Genomic DNA, 13,278 nt, shown 5'->3' with positions numbered 1-13,278 from the left:
TGTTATTAATAATATCTTCAGTGTCGCCTTAACATTCGAATGTTCTTCCAAGTGTAAAAAGAGGTGATACACAACATGTCTCCTCTATAAATTTTCAGTTTGTTATAATTCAGTAATAATGTCTTTCGTATCACGTTAAAATTGGAATGCTTTTCACAGGTGTAAATCCACCTATTTTCTAACTGCTTTATCCAGGACAGGTGACAGTTTTACCCCTCCCCCTTTCCTCTGCCTGCCTGTCCTCTTTTTAACCCTTCTGTGCCCGAATCGCAATGGGTGAGAAAAGAGAAAAAGTGAATCCTGTTTCCTCACAAAGCAAATCCTCACAAAATGTTCAAAGTATGTGAGTTAAGTGATTAATATTTTCCATGAATAATTGCACTCGTGAAATGGCTTTTCATACTAATCTGATCAATCTAACTGCCTATTTTCTGTGCTTTCTCTATCCTTTAAAATAAACTATTATTCCACAATGCAGAGTATCACATGGCCAATAGTTACATATGATATTTGTGATTTAAAGAAATTAACACAAGTAGCTTTTGGGGGTTTAAGTGTTGGCTGAGTTATTGCAGGATAAAAGACTAGAGATGCTGGTAATAAAAAAGAGAATTTTGGGAAAGTTGAGGAATACACTAAGAGGACCAGAGGAAGGGTCATCCAGGACAGGTATTTTAGGAATGATCTGCTCACTATACTTGACTTAGACTTGACCAAGATGGCAGCTAAGAGAAACCAGCTGACCTGCAGATGGAAAGGGCTCAGTCTGAAAGACAACGAGACGCAGGTGAGTCTCATCAGGAAACAAAATATATATGCCCTGTAAACAGTGAACCGGCACAGAAGCCAATAGGTGAATGCGTTTTGGAGGAGATAGTGGAGTTTGGTTGGTGTGGATATAGATTTAAGGACAACAGATTTACGGAATAAATAAAGGATAACAGGATACGGTTTGTGATTTGGACACGGCGCGGATTTGTGGGATTTTACAGACTTTTGGAACACGGACTGAATAAGGATAGATGAAATGGATTGCAGACTGGCTTGGAAGACGGATGAACGAAAGAAAAGGAGAAAACCTCACGAAAATAAAAGAAGAGTGTGTGGTGTGAGTACTTTTGTACCTATTACATAAACCTATTCCCTGGAGACACCACAATTGGTGGAGGATGCAGGCACCCCGCTGATTGGGTTTGTGGAAAACAAAAGGTTTTTTTTTCTTTTCTTTTCCTTCTCTTCTTCTCTCTCGGTTTGTGTGTGAACTCTCGCTACGGAAAATGGAACATTTGATACAACAATAATCCCAAGCCACACTAACCCAGTTCCAGGCTTTAAAGGGACAACAAGATGCTATACAGGCACAGCAGGAGGCTAATAAAATTCAAACTGAGATGAATCAATGAATTATAAAAGAGCAGGATTTGGTGAGAGAGGAACTGCAAAGATTAGGAGAGGACATTAGACGGTCCTCAGTAACAGGGAGAGAACCCTGTAAAACAGAATAAATTAGGCTCCAAAAGATGACAGAGCTTGATGATGTGGAAGCATATTTGAAAACTTTTGAAAGAACAGCTGCCAGGAATGCACGGCCTAGAGAGCAATGGGCAGGGAGAGTAGCGCCTTATTTAGTTGGGGATGCCCAAAAAGCCTATTATGATTTAAAAGAGGAAGATGCTGAGAGCTATGAAACTCTAAAAAAGGAGATCTTGGCAAGATTAGGATTAACAAGGGCGATACGAGCGGTCCGGTTCCATAACTGGAAGTACCAAATGGATAAGCCAACGAGATCTCAAATGTTTGACCTTGTACATCTGGCTAAAAAATAGCTTCAGCCAGAAGAACTAAACGTGGGGCAAGTGGTAGAAAGAGTGGTATTGGATCACTTTGTGAGGAGTCTGCCTGTTCACGTGAAAAGAAAAGTGAGTGATGGGGATCCTCAGACATTAGACCAGGCGGTTGATTTAGTGGACCGACAGCAGGCTACTGAAGCTTTGATTAAAGAGGAAAGAGTGGAATTTCAGAAAGAGGAGAGGAGAAACCCCAAGAGTTCGGAGAATGAAATTAAGCTTCAGTCACTAAAGTACAGGGATTATCAAGGTCCACCACAATTTAAGACTTCTCTTCAGGGACGATCGGTTCAAAGGGCCCAACCATGGAAAGAGTCCCGCAGATGCTTTAAGTGTCATAAAGAGGGACATTTAGCCAGTAATTGCCCCAACTGGTGTGAACCTATGCAAATGGACACCAGAGAAGAGGGAAAATGCAACTACCTCACAGCAAGCATCCCATCCTTTGAAGAACCCCATATTGCTAAAATCAAGATAGGGGAAAAACATGTCGAGGCCTTGTTAGACTCGGGGAGTACAGTGACACTGGTGACCTCTGCAGCACTACCCGAAGACACCGAGATCAGGCAAGCAGAAGCGATCCCTATTACTTGTATTCATGGGGAAACTAAGGTATATCCGTCTGCAAAAATTCCCATTTCTACCGAAATTGGAACATATAGTTCGACTGTAGGGGTGGTTGAAAAATTGCCTCACCCGGTGGTGTTGGGTCGAGACTGTCCCCACTTTCTTCAACTTTGGAATACTGTCCAGTCTATCAGCCAATGTCCACTTCCATATCCTGGAGTCTTGGAGGACAACACCAATTCCCCTGGAGAGGCAGACCAACAGGAAGTAGGATCTGAATTGGGAGATGAATTCTTAAATATGGATTTGCTAGACTGGGAACCACCAGAACATCGAGGGAGGTTTGGGACGGCCCAGTTGGAAGATGGAAATTTGAGACATGCATGGGGACATGTGAGAAAAATGGAGGGAAAGTTCTGTAATGATAACAGTGCCCTGTGTTACCCTAATTTCATGGTGAAAAACAATCTCCTCTACCAGGTGCAGAAGAGGGATCAAGAAGAAGTGGAGCAACTCCTTATTCCCTGAGCTTACCAAGCGAAACTCCTCAACCTGGCCCATAGCCACCTCCTGGGAGGACACCTGGGAGTGAAGAAGACAGCTGAGAGACTGCTCTCCCGGTTCTTTTGGCTAGGTATATATAAGGCCATTGAGAAATATTGTCGGGAATGCCCAGAATGTCAGAAAACTGCCCTGCAACCTTATTATATGAATCCTTTGATTCCTCTCCCCATTATTGAAACTCCGTTTGAATGGATTGGGATGGATTTGGTGGGACCCCTGATCAAAACCGCAAAAGGACATCAGTATATACTGGTAATAGTGGACTACGCCACAAGGTACCCCGAAGCCATTCCCTTGAGAGCCGCCACAGCCAAAAATATAGCCAGGGAGCTAGTACAGGTCTTTTCTAGGTTGGGAATCCCTAAGGAGATCCTAACAGATCAGGGAACTCCTTTTATGTCCAAAGTTATGCAAGATTTAAGTAAACTATTGGGTATTCATCAAATCAGAACCACAGTATATCACCCACAAATGGATGGACTGGTGAAGCGTTTTAACAAGACCCTCAAAGGCATGCTGAGGAAGGCCATGCAGAAAGACGGTAAAAATTGGGACCAATTGCTCCCCTATCTAATGTTTGCGATTCGAGAAGTACCGCAGGCTTCAACCGTATTTTCTCCATTTGAGTTGTTATACACTCTGAGACCACGGGGATAACTAGATCTGGTCAAAGAGTCTTGGGAGCATCAACCCTCACCCATGCAGACTGTCATTGAACATGTTGAACAAATGAGGGAAAGAATAAACATTGTTGTCCCCATTGTGAAGGAAAATCTGGAGAGGGCCCAGCCGCAACAAAGACAGATGTATAATAGGGAAGCTAGTGTGCGAGAATTCCAGCCAGGGGACAAAGTATTGCTATAAGTCCCAACCCCGGAATGTAAATTCCTGGCCTCCTGGCAGGGACCTTATGAGGTGGAGGAAAAGGTGGGTCCGGTCAACTACAAAGTTAAGCAACCTGACAAATTGAGACAGCATCAAATCTACCATGTAAACTTATTAAAGAGATGGCATGGTGCAGAGGTTCTGCTCACCCACTTCTCCCCTGACCCTATGGAAGAAGAAACTGGGGCTGTCGCCCTGGGGGACCTGGCGCCCTCACAGAAGCAGGAACTACAAGAGTTCCTCTCACAAAACAAGGATGTTTTTTCCCAGAGTCCTGGTCGAACTAATCTCATTCAACATAAGATTATCACGGAACCAGGAAAAAGGGTAAGACTGCCCCCATATCGAATTCCTAAAGCAAAAGGAAATTAATTAGGGAAGAGGTCGAAAAAATGTTAAGAATGGGGATAATAGAAGAATCCCATAGCGAATGGGCTAGTCCCATAGTACTGATACCGAAGCAAGATGGAACTATCAGGTTTTGTAATAATTTTAAAAGGTTAAATGAGATCTCGATGTTTGACGCGTACCCTATGCCCCGTATAGATGAGTTAATTGAGCGATTGGGTAATGCTCGATATATCGGTACGCTAGATCTTACAAAGGGATGTTGGCAAGTGCCTCTGGCGGAAGAAGCTAAAGCTAAGACTACTTTTGCCACCCCTGAGGGGCTGTACCAATATTGGGTCCTTCCGTTTGGTTTACATGGAGCTCCAGCTACTTTTCAGAGATTAATGGACCGAATACTCCGACCTCATCGAGATTTTGTGGCTGCCTACTTAGATGTTATAATTCATAGCACGACTTGGGAACAGCACCTACAACACCTGAATGCAGTAACTGGAGCTTTGCGAGAAGCAGGGTTAATGGCTAATCCAAGTAAATGTTGTCCAGGGACCCAGGAAGCCAATTATCTCGGCTATACAATTGGGAGGGGAATGATCATGCCCCAAGAACAGAAGGTGCAGTTAATTAGAAACTGGCCTAAACCCTCTACAAAGAAGCAAATACGAACGTTTTTGGGATTGGCGAGTTACTATCGCCGTTTCATTTTGGGATTTGCCTCCATTGCAGCCCCATTGCATGACTTAACAAAGACGAGTTGCCTTGAAAAAATAAAATGGACAGAAAGGGAAGAGAGGGCCTTTCAAGAACTAAAAAAGACTTTATCATCTCAACCGGTCTCGCAGGTGCCTAACTTCAACAAAACATTCATGGTACAAACTGATGCATCTGACACTGGGATTGGAGCCATACTGTCGCAAGAAGTTGAAGGATTGGAGCACCTCATTTTGTATATCAGCCTTAAATTAAGTCCTGCGGAAAAACATTATTCCACAATAGAAAAAGAATGTCTTGCGATAAAGTGGGCCCTGGATTATCTAAGATATTATTTATTGGGAAGAATGAATAAGGATAGAGAAAACGGATTGCAGACTGGCTTGGAAGACGGACGGACGAACGAAAGAAAAGGAGAAAACTTCACAAAAATAAAAGAGTGTGTGGTGTGAGTACTTTCGTACCTATTACATAAACCTATTCCCCCAGAGGCACCACAACTGATATCAAGAACACTTCCTAATGGGGTTAGGCATACTTTTGATGAAGATGATGAAGTCAACAGACTGTATGTTTACATAGATACTGAAATGAGGATTGTATTTTAGATTTTGTGTAGTTGCTAGCATTGAACTGTGTGTTGGATGCACATGAATTGAAGGAATGGGCAAACATAGCTGATGCTGATCCACAGAGCCAGCATATTAAGATGTTTATAATTAGAGGCAATTTGTTTAAATAACTAGGTGTGGATACTGATGTGCAAGAGAGGTGGAAAGACTGTTTCCTTAAGCCAGCACTATAAAATGTTTTATTCTCAGTGAGATGCTGCTATTTCATAGTGGGTTTCTAACACTGTGTATAGTTCCATCCACACAGTGCCTTTACTTCCATCCATGTTCTAATCTCTTTATCCAGTACAGAGGATTTGGACCACTCCCAGTAAGCAACGGACACAAGGCAGAATACACCCTGGACATAGCACCAGTCCATCACAGGACAGACAGACACAAACACACACACACCAGGGCCAGTTTTTCCATAAACCAATTATCTTACCAATATGTTTTGGAGTGCAAGAGGGAGTCATATCATACATATGGAGACAAACCATGTAACCCAGAGAGAACATGCAAATCCCCCACACACAGGACGGAAGGAATTGAACCTAGGACCCCAGTGGTGCAAGATAGCAATGCTAACCACTTCGCCACCATTAGAAATGGATGGATATTTTAGTTATCTTTCTAGTTCACAGGTTTGCATGAATAATTTAATTTTGAAAGCCACTGAGACATCAGGTACTACTGTTGTATTTATGAAAAAGAAACAAAACACTGGTCTGTGCAGCGATCTCTCTTTAGCTCAACAAGCTGGGTCCCTGTTGAGTGACACGAGAGTCCCGGGTTCGAGCCCCCAGTGGTGCGGGGCCGACCTAATGTGGCAAGGGCGCCCACGTGAACTCTGTTGCGTTACAATATTTTTACCATAACAGAGAAGACAGACGGGTTACACCAATAAGTGAGCACATTGTTTACTAGATGCCAATGTTCTTGTTATGCGAACAAGAATAAGCTCTCCCTTATTAAACTTTGAAATCCTGACTGATTTGACTTTGTTTTTCCATCATTTCCTCATGGAAAAATAAATCATGCGGTTGTTAAATTCAATGGAGGGTGTTGTGATTTATTCACACTTAACAGACCCTCTGACTCGAACAGTGATACAGAAGTAGGTAATATCATCCCCATTAAACAATGTGCTTATTGCATAAACCCTGAAGTAGAAGTGTTTCAGAAGGTGATATGCTGTATATTATTAACTGGAGCACTGCTTAGTTTAAAGAAGGAAGTCCATGTAGTGAACTCCACCAGTTATCGTATGTGCGGATAACCATGAACAAGGACCGATGCAGTGTTTCTTTTTGTAATAGGGTTATTAGACATAAGAAGGGCATGGAAAATGTTGTGTGGCTCTGGGGGAAATTTTCTGTAAACCGAAAAGTTATAGATGAGACACATTGTGTATTGCCTCTTTTTACACGTGTAAGAACATTCCAATGTTAATGCAATACGGAAGATATTAAAATTATTACTAATGAATGACGAGCTGTAAACTGAAGAGTTAGAGAGCACACACGTCAAGTCTTGTCTTTTCAGCTTGGAATTTTACCTTTAGACCTATCCTTTGATATTTCATATGTAGAAAAAAATTGTTATTATAGCTTGTTGTGAACGCAATGTGTCTCTTTCACTGGTTCACATCCACATTAAGAACATCTACAGTATATTTTGTACAAATTTCAGCAATGAGTCATTTGACTATAAATGTTGATTAAGAAAAATATTACACACATACTATATATATATAACTCTTATAGATTATATTGTAGTGCCCTTGCCTGGTGTTGCAGCTGAAGAGCGACCAGCTTGGGTACACGGCGAGGGGCAGGACGGGAGAACTAGTGGCCAGGGCAGGGGCTATGAGAGCCACTGGCCAGAGTACCTGACCAATTGTGGAACTAGTGTACACAGTCGTGAGGTCGCCCGGACTCATGTAAATAGTTTCCCTGGTTTTGCACTCCTTTTATACATGTACCCAACTACCACCCTAAACCTGTGTAACTGTATACGAATTGACCCCATTGTGTTGTAGCCTGTGTGCCTCTCTCTCTCCCTCTCCCTCTGTTGTAGTTGCTGTGCTGGACGTATGTCCGATTAATAAAGTGCCGTGTTCTCATTTAACAAGAGCCTGAGTTCCTGTTTCTACCCTTGCTGAACCTGCCATGTTACAATATGTTCATATTTATACAGTATACGATCACATTGTTATTTGCCGTGTGCGCTACTGTTTCAGCATACAGTATGTGGATCTGACTTCCTGTGATTGGCATGTGTGGAACAGTGGGAGAAGATACCCGGCAGGGGCGAGGCGGAGTCGCTGAGACTTACTATCCAAGTTTCCGACTTATAAAAAACAATAAACTTTTGATGAGTTTTCTTGAGAGAAAAGGGTACTTTTTCAGAAGTAGTGTACTGCGCAAGGTAGGTTAATTTGACAAATAGCTCATTTAAAATCTATCTGACTGCGTATTAAATCTCATGTAATTGAGCAAAAACACACCTTGCTCTCACAAGTGGCTCTGTTAGTTTGTGTTAACACAACACCCTTTTGAATGGATTTGTATCACCTTTATCAGTTTTGTCTTTCTGGGGGGTGAGGGTTGAATGCCTTCCAGAGTTAATACAAACTGCAGTACCATATTACCTGTAATACAAAGGGCCACTAAAAACAAATATGAGTCCCAAATATGCTATAATCCCACTATAGTTACGGCAAGGTGAAAATAGGGAGGCTGATTTTTTAAATATTTTTTTTTAAGAAAATCAAAAATAAGAACAATGGCATGTTCCTGCCTAACTTACACATTGCATTGGTTAAACTTTAAACAGTAGAACCTCAATTATATTCACCATTCTTTTTCCATTTCCACGAGATACAAATCTTAACACAAATCCAAAACCTTTTAAAACAGAAGCTGTTAACTCTACTTCACACCTGCATGTCAAGATCACTGTGTGCCCAGCAGGTCTTTTGTTTGGATTACACTATGAATCCCTGAGGCATACCATCCAAGGTTTAGATTTTTTTTCTGTGTGACTTGCCCCAGTTTAACAGTCACCACCCTGTGCACAGACTTTGTTGCAGTTTAGCTTGATGCTGTCTGGACAATCCATTTTAGGGAATCGGCTCAGGACTGTAGTGGCACCTAGTATAGTGTAGATATTAAGTTATAGAGGAGGCACATCTCTTTTCCTTTCAGTTTGGAATTAACCTTTATGTATTCCATTGCAGCTCACCTCATCTCCCAGCACAGCACACGTTGTCTCTGTGCACACCATCTCAAGACATGCCATCCTGGCCTCTCTGCTCACCTCTGCCTAGGAATTGGCTAGTGCATGTCTGGCATGTTTTACAACTACAGTAACATGCACTGGGGATAAACAAGCATTTTATAAAAATAATATTGAATACAACTTACATTCTATAATTGAAAAATGTTGTCTCAAGGGGATCAGCATTGATCGGGATTCAAAACCCTGAAACAGCATTATCTCTGCCTGTCATAGACGTTCAGGAAAGGGTGAATGAGAGGAGTCATGTCAAATGCAATAATTCCTTGAGCAATAATAAAAGTTGTAGGACAAGAAACAAAAGATAGAGAAAACTTAAGCCTTTTAAGGCTAAAACTAATTTTAGTCTGCAAATTAAGGCAAATGAAAATTTAGGACTTTATAAATAAATATAAATAATAGGTATAAATAAATAAAAGGTATAAATAAATGTAATAGAAGTTTTGCTTCACCTTATGTACGAGTAGAATAGGTGAAACTTTCAATGAAAGACAGGTTCTTTTCACCCAAGACTGGCAGGAAACAGTTGAAACTAACCTCACCCAGACTGTTAACTCGATCAACCATTTTGACATGGTCCTTTTAACTACATTGCTGTCGATATTGTACCAATAGACAAAATGAAATGCTTAGAGTTTGTAATGTAGGGATTTCTATATTTATGTCTTTATTTAGTGGTTTCTTTAGTGACAAAAGCTAAACTTTCTTGGAAAAATGTATTTTAAAATTTTCTGTGCTGTCGTCTCCGCTTTAAAGGTACCCCCCTCATGGAAGAATTTGACCTTGGAAGAACATTTGCCCAGCGCACGAGTCCCCCTTCCCCCCATGGACAGACTGACAAAGCAATTGAGAAATGTTAACTATCCAGCCACAGATATATAAAAAAATAACTTTTCTTTCTCTTGATGGTAACTCTTTGCGAAAGAATCATGACGTTCTCATCCAATCAAAGGTTTGATGTTTTTTATTTTGAAACTGTGATCTTGACATGCAGGTGTAAATTAGAGTTAACAGCTTGAGATTTAAAAGGTTATTGTGACGCATACGGCCGACATTACAGACATTAATAATATCTTCCGTGTTGCATTAACATTGGATTGTTCTTTTTTACAAGTGTAAAAAGAGGCAATACACAATGTATCTCCTCTATAACTCTTCAGTTTACAGAGAAATTCCACCAGAGCCTCTCAATATTGTGCAATAATACCCTTCTTGTGTCTATTTTGTAGTTTAGCAGGTTTTGTGGATAAGCACATTGTTTAATGTTGATGACATCACCCACGTCTATATCACTGTACAGCACTTGTTTGAGTCGGAGTGCCTGTTAATGAAACAGAGCGCCTTGCAATACATATATTGTAACTACTTCAGGTGGGTGGCTGCGTTTGCATGCATAGTCTGCAAAGGAACAAGTAATAGGGTAACAGCTAACACCTGAAGAAGGCTTTACAGCCAAAACGTTGTGTTTTATCTCTTCTATTTTCAGCATGGAATAAACTTATTACTTGTTCCCTTACTGTAACTACTGCATGATTTCTTTACCTGTTTCAGATAGATGAGGGCGCTCTGAACAAGTTTAATTTTGCTGCAGGTCAAATAAATTTATTTCCCACAAGCTCTACTGTAGTGGCAGTACAGTAGCATTTTGAAATTATTCGTTGTTATTAATAAATCAATTTTTAATGTTTAATGATTAACATGCTATAATACACAGTTTAAAATTATTAAAGAGTATACAACTTAAATTTGTAATTGCAAAGAGATTGTCCCTCAGCAGTGACCTGGATTCAAAACCAGGAGTTTTCTGGTGACAGCTTAAATGCTGTACATGAGATGTTAAGCTTTATTAGCGCCACCTGGCAGTTTTACAAGGTGATTCCGGATACTATTATCATAATACGCAGTATGACGCGTTATGAGGCGATGTGATGCGTTACGCCTACCGCCTTTTAATGCAGTGTTTTCTGCACTGTTTGAACGGCTGGATCTGTATAATATATTTACATTCCTAAATTAACATATTTTATTACGATATGATGTTCAGAGATGTTATGCTCCTATTATTTGTATGCCCAGCTACCAAAATGTCCCTTTAGTTGTAAAATTCCATATTAATATTCCAGATTATCATTATATTATTGAATAATTATAATCTGCTTATTCCATAAAGCGGATTTAAACATGCACAGTAGAAAGATTACATAGAGCAATCATTTCACTAACAACTAGTGCACAACAAGTGCCACCTGTCGATCAACTTTGGCCAGCGAATCACGTCCCGCGGCCACCTGTAGCTCAAAACCTGTGGTACGGGGTTTTACCGCACATTTTCAATAGCTGCACCTGTACCTTTGTCAAAATGATGCTGTTATTTTGAAGATAAATTACGAATTTTAATCATATTGTGCTCACTGTAATCAATTTCCTGCCAAGTTCACAGATCTTGATTATTTCTTGTTAAAATGTTTTTTTTATATTTGTCCTTTTTGCTTTCTTATTTTTTTCTTTTATTATTGTTTAATTTTTAAGTGCTCTTAACTTTAACTTAACTCAACTATCCCATTCAGTTTCTATTATCGTTTCTAGAATTTCAGGTTAGTATTAATGTCTTTCTTTTAGTTGACTTGGCCTCCTTACCTTTTTCTATCACTCTCCATGCACAGCTCTTTCACTTGTGTTGTGGCTCGACAGGAGTCAAAGTCAGAAAATAATATGTGGTCAAATTATTTATCAGCAAAACAACAATGTATCAGCAAGGGGCACAGATAAGATAAGAAGAGGCTGTACTTATCTGTTGAGGCCCAATTGGCAAGGAATTTGTTTTGCTTGTTTATTTTTTAGACACGTTCATCACTATTTGTGACATAATTTTTCTTGTAAATACATTATTTATATCAAGTACTGTATATGTCTTAAATTGCATGGCGTTACACTACTATTTTATGTTTTTTCTGTAGGTTTCTGTAGTTTTATGAGTAATTTGCTGAAATTGTATTTAAAGTCATGTTTGTAAAGAATATTAGCAAATCAAAAAAGCAAACCATCCTTATCAAAGATGAAGATCTTTGTCTGACATAAAGTGTTTTTCAGAATTGAATCAAGGATTGTGGCAATGATGCAAATACATTACCTAAACAAGTTAAGTAAGTGTGGCAGTGCAATTGGTTGCTTTACTTTTGACACGTATATCCTGTTTTGACTGAAAAAAGAAATAAATAGGAGCTTATCTGCAACTATTTTGTCACCATAAATTCTTAAACCAGTGGTGTTTTGTTTTAATATCTTAGCCATAAAATATCAAATCTTAAATGTTTTAATAATTTCTCATTTCAAATAAGTCATAGGTTAACGGTTATATGGGCTTAAAATTATTTACATAATTACAATAAAATGTTTTATATACATATTTATGTTCTATTTACACTAGTTTAGTTGGTACTTTCTTGATAATATTCATAAATGCTGTATTCTTTTTATTTTAGATCTTGGACTTATCTTTTTTTCTTGCATGTGAAATAGCCTGAATGGTAGTGCTTTCATTTCTTCTGGAATTTTAATGTATGTATTAATTGAGTTATTCATTAAGTTCATCTATATATATATATACAGTATATGCTATATGAAATGTATTAGTGTTTACTGCAAATTACACTTAACTTCACAAACAAGAAAGGAAACAAAATTGCTTAGGTTTTTCAGTGATGGCTCCAACTATCATGGAAATAATAGAATGTCAGTTTGACATTATCTTGTGCAGAACATTTGCAGGGTAAGGCTGCCTCTAATGTAGCAGCTTGTGATGTGTCAAATAGTTTAGTTGGATTCAGATGAGATACTTATTGTTCAGCACTTATTTTCTGAATTCTTCTCAGCCATTTACTTCCGCCAAGATCCAGAGTGAACAGACAGACCATTCCATGAGCAGAAGTAACAGGAAATAACAAAAGCCTAACACAAAAGAAAGCACAGTGTAATATCAATCTAAGTGGCAGGCGGACTTATTACATTTGCATTATTTACATTTACATTTGCATGATCAGGGATGTACTTATGTTTTTATGTGCTATAACATTTATAGATTCTCCATTAGACCTGTAAAAACACAGATTACACACATTAAAACACAGATTAAACACTTACATTTTGGGAAACATATTGCTTTTTATTAAATATAAATACATGTTTTAGATAATGATATCCAAATCATGCAAAAATTGATCAGAGTAGTATAAAAAGTCACAATGGTCTTTGAGTGTGTAATTATAGCATTTCCCTAAGCTCATCAAGAATGGTAAATAAATGTTGTTTTTTCTGAGAGGGGGGCAATTATACTCAAAATTATGAGAGCATCTGAATAAGTACTATATAATTTAGCATAAACAAATTAAAAATGATTATTAAATTAAAGTTGTAAACAGAATGGTTTGCTGTATTTTCCACAA

This window comes from Lepisosteus platostomus, chromosome 2, assembly GCF_059453375.1.
Source record: "Lepisosteus platostomus isolate fLepPlt1 chromosome 2, fLepPlt1.hap1, whole genome shotgun sequence".
NCBI lineage: Eukaryota > Metazoa > Chordata > Actinopteri > Semionotiformes > Lepisosteidae > Lepisosteus > Lepisosteus platostomus.
This window is presented reverse-complemented; position numbering follows the sequence as displayed.